This window comes from Myotis myotis, unplaced genomic scaffold (assembly GCF_014108235.1).
Source record: "Myotis myotis isolate mMyoMyo1 unplaced genomic scaffold, mMyoMyo1.p scaffold_m19_p_11, whole genome shotgun sequence".
Classification (NCBI taxonomy): Eukaryota; Metazoa; Chordata; class Mammalia; order Chiroptera; family Vespertilionidae; genus Myotis; species Myotis myotis.
In genome coordinates, this window is record NW_023416315.1 from 71,805,022 (window position 1) to 71,809,551 (window position 4,530).

At 45.9% G+C, this 4,530-nt stretch overlaps 1 pseudogene; it reads left to right on the forward strand.

The window, feature by feature from the left end:
* Positions 1–2,229: 2,229 nt before the first annotated feature.
* Positions 2,230–4,530, forward strand: LOC118665804 (annotated as a pseudogene).

Here is a 4,530-nt window from a genome sequence, read left to right on the forward strand (position 1 = left end):
CAGAGAACAGACTGACAGCTGTCAGAGGGGAGGGGGGTTGAGGGGCTGGGTGACAAAGGTGAAGGGTTAAAGCAAAAATAACAACAAATCATACACACAGACAAGAGTATGGAAGTTCCTTCATTTTGGATGTTGGAGAGTCTACAAAAGACAAGATTATTCTAGGTGAGGAACTAATTGTGAACTGGCCCGGACCTGCTGGACATTTGCCTGAAGAAATTAGGAGCTATTTCCTCATGCCAGTGAGTAAGTGCTCAGTTTACGAGCAGGTACAGTGAGCAAGCACACATTGCTCTCCCCTTCACTTACAGAAAGCTAAGAACAGAAGCAGTGCGTCATCTAAATATCTGAGACTGCCCCCAGGAAAGCCAACATGAATGTAAGTATAACACATAACACACCTAGACAGGTCTAATACTCATTAAACTGCAGCACTATGTAAGAATGACACTTACTGGCCTATACTCTTAGGGTAACATAATCCTAGTCAGTTGTGGTTATAAAAATATATGAGTAACAATACTTGAGGGAGTAGTTTTTTTTCCCCAATGTGAGACATCAGAAAACAGGAATTGAGAAAGCTAAACCTGCCCTATAGAAAAATAACTTTATACACGTAGAAAAAAACACTCTCTCATCTGCTCCCCACTCCCTCTGCCCGAGTAAACACAGGAAAGTTGAGGCCAGTCGGGATGGAGAAGGCTGGATCCCAGAAGGCAGCAGGCCTGCTGTTGCAGTCTCATGGGACACTCACAAATATTCTGTGATGTGCAGAGGGATAGGAGAAAGAAGAGATTTCCTGGTCTGTTCCAAGGGCAGAGCAAGTTTTACTCCCTCCTGGAAACGTCTGCTCCAGCATGGGAGAAAGGAAAAAGTGGAAAAGGCCCCAGTCCCCTTTATAGAAGGAGTTGTTGAATCTATCGCACATTTTGAAATTATTCTTTTTTGTCAGGAAACAATAGTCAATATCAGGGATTTCATATGGTTCAACCTAGTGCGTTCTGCCTGTATTTTTTCGGAGAGGTAGCTTCCTTCTCTGCTCCTGGTGGTGAAAGGAGGCGTAACTTCCACCCTGGGTCCAAACTGAGGTTTTCCCCTTGTGCATAACACAAGCAAGCCCTCTGCTGCAGAGCCTGGGGGTTTAACTCTTACCTTTCCATGTCACACCAGCAGAGCTCCATAATATTTAATTTGGGGAAGGAGAATGTTTAAGTCAAACCTAGAAGTTGGCATTTCTTTGTGCCATGCCAGCTCGACCAAGGGTGAACCTGAGTGGGGGCAGAGAAGGATTAGGAAAGACAGACAAGAGAATAAAGCTGAGGCTGAGTGGGACGCTGCCCTCTCTGATGGAAAGACAGTGCCATGGACTACAAGCCCAAGCCATGTCTTTATTTTATAGCCAGATTCCATGAGGCAAAGTAAGGGCGTGGTCAAGATGTTTACAACATTCTCATGGGTTTCGATCCTGCTCAATTATATGCACCTGAACTCTATCAAGCCCACATCACTCAGGCACGTGGGGCCATGTGTTCGGACCATAGGTTCAAGCTTACAACTACAGCTGTTGGCTATAATTGTGCTGGGAGGGCTCTGCCCTCCAAGCTGGGGCTTGCACGTGGCCATGAGAGGACTGTGCCCTCTCATCAGTCTGAGGTTTGAACCTGTCCAAACACTGTAGCCGCTCTCCACATTTCTTCATATTTTTCTCTTGTGTATCACTTTGTTTTAAGTATCAATGATTAGTTTACTGTATTACTTCAATGAAGATGACCCTGTCACCATTTTAAAAACACAAGGAAATAGATGCTATGTTCTCTCCAAGCTCTTCTCCAACTAGAGTGAGCCTAAAGACCTGTCACCATCCACCTGAGACTGCACACCGAAGACACAGAGCCCGCCTACTGAGAGCCGATCGCCTCAGACATTGTTAGCCACCCTGACGAATGCGTGCTTCACAGCCACACTCACCCTAAGTGTCCATTAGAGGAAGTAAAACTGGTCACAGTAATAAGTTGTGCTTGGCATCACTGTTTTTATTGTTTTTGTCTTCATAGCAAAAAGTTTGAAAGGAAGTGACTTCCTAGGCTCTGCAAGGATGTACTCAACAGCGCCAGATGGAAATCAGAGGGATAAATATCACCCAAGAAGTACCTGCATATTTCACATGTATGAATAGCATTCCCTTGGCCTCTCAGCTTGGTATCAGTCCCTGAGGCAACACTACCTTATATGGCTGCTCCAACGAAAAATCCACTGTAAGTGACTCTTTTTAGCCAATCTGCCTTCTCCCTTCTGCTTTCCTGGAGGCACAGATCTCACTGTTAGGTCTGATCAAATAATTGAATCGATACCTCGTCCCCTGGGAAATGACCTTGAGGCCACTTCACAATGAACATTCCACTTGTTTAGACCACATTCCACTTGCTAAGACCATTCTCTCTACCCTCCGGAGTTTCCCAGAATCCGGACCTGCACAGAGAATTCTCCACCCAGAAAAAGCCCCCCTAGAGTCCTTTAAAAATCTCTGACTCCCCATCTTTGGGTGCTGGCGCCATTTTGGGGCTCAGCCCATCTGGTCTCCAGGTGACCTAACACATTTGTAACCCCTGACCACTTTGGCCTCGTGCATTCCTCCTTTGGCGACCCTAACACTCACTAGATCCAGGGCAAGCATGTTTCAAAAGAGTCCAGCACACATTCCTTCCGGGCCTCTTGGTTTGCCATGGGTGGCAGCCTAGGCAGCAGGAGCTGTGTAAAGCAATCTGGTAGACCTGACAAGATAATTTAATGAAAGTTCTTCCAACAAAGAGGATGTGTATGCAAATAAAATAAAAAGAACCAAGCCTTCTGAGAACCAAATGAACAACAATATGAAAGGCCAGAAGCAGAGCCAAAACCATTATTTTTTAAAGCCTGAGAAGTTAAACATAATACCAGCTAGTTGTGTTGACTTGTCTTTCTTCACAGGGTTTTCTTGTTTCAATTAAAGCATTGTCACCACCCTGCCCAATTCCAAAGAGCAAAGCAAAATGCAATCATCATGCTTTACATGCCTTTCCTACAATCTATTACATTCTTTTTAAAAAAATATATTTTATTGATATTTTTTACAGAGAGGAAGAGAGAGGGATAGTGAGTTAGAAACATTGATGAGAGAGAAACATTGATCAGCTGCCTCCTGCACAGTCCCTACTGGGGATGTGCCCACAACCAAGGTACATGCCCTTGACCGGATTCGAAACTGGGACCCTTCAGTCCACAGGCCGATGCTCTATCCACTGAGCCAAACCATTTAGGGCTATTACATTCTTGTTTGTTAATCCTCAACCGAGGATATTTTTCCCATTGATTTTTAGAGAGAGTGGAAGAGAGGGAGGGAGGGGAGAGCGAGAGAAACATCTATGTGATAGAGACACATTGATTGTTTGCCTCCTGCTCATTCCCTGACTGGGCTAGGGACTTAACCTACAACCCAGGTGCATGCCCTTGACCAGGAATCGAATCTGAGACCCTTTGGTGTGACCACTGATGCTCTAAGTCTAACTGGTGAGCCACACCAGCCAGGGCTAGAATGTATTATTTATATAGGAACTTTACTTAAGATTATATAGAGCATGTTATTGAAATATTGGCTTTTTCAACCTTAAAGGACAGAATATTTTATAAAAGACCTGATAGTGATAAACATAAAAACAATTCCCTAAAACAAGTGCAGAAAATACAAATGAAAGCCCTAAATGCATTTTTGAGTAAGATGAATTTTCACTCCCTTGAAAAAAAAGAAGAGTTCGGCTTTCTCAAAGGATGAAAATTAAGAGTAGTTCTCACAGTGGCTGGCTCACTGGGATGACGGCGGAGAATCACCACCAGCTTCTACAGCCACCCCAGATGGTTTGGGGAGGGGTTGGGGGGGCCGCTCTTATCCAAGCAGGTCCTTCTCAACTTTGGCAGCATGTACTTTCTCCCCACCCGGCAGACGCTGTGCCGGGATCCGCAGTCTTTCCTGTACCTTCGTGCCAGGCCGACCCGACCTGGATGAAGGATGAAACAGGTGCCTATTTAATCGACAGCGATCCCACCTGTTTGGGCCCGTGCTGATGACCCGAGACATGGAAAGCTGATCGTTAACAAAGACCTTGCAGAGCAGGCGTGTTGGAGGAAGTGGGATTTTACAATCTGGCCTCACTAATAAAACTCATAAAGGACGAAATTAGAGAACGAGACAGCAAAACCTCATAGGTGCCGGGGAAGCTTCCCGTGGACTCAGGGTCAGGAGGAGGAGCCCCCACAGGTGGTGTCCACCATGTCCGATGCTGGAAGTTTGAGCTGCTGGTCAGCACTGGCTCCTCCTACAACGATGGGAACGAAGACCAGGCCGAGCTCCTCTGTGTGGTCTCCAAGGAGCGAGAAAGCCAAGATGTTGCAAGTACGGGGCTCAAGGATGTGAGGGGCACAGTGTTGACAGCTGACAAAACATCTTACTTTTCCCAGGAGGAAACGAACCACCACGGCGAGGAAGCGTGGCCGTGA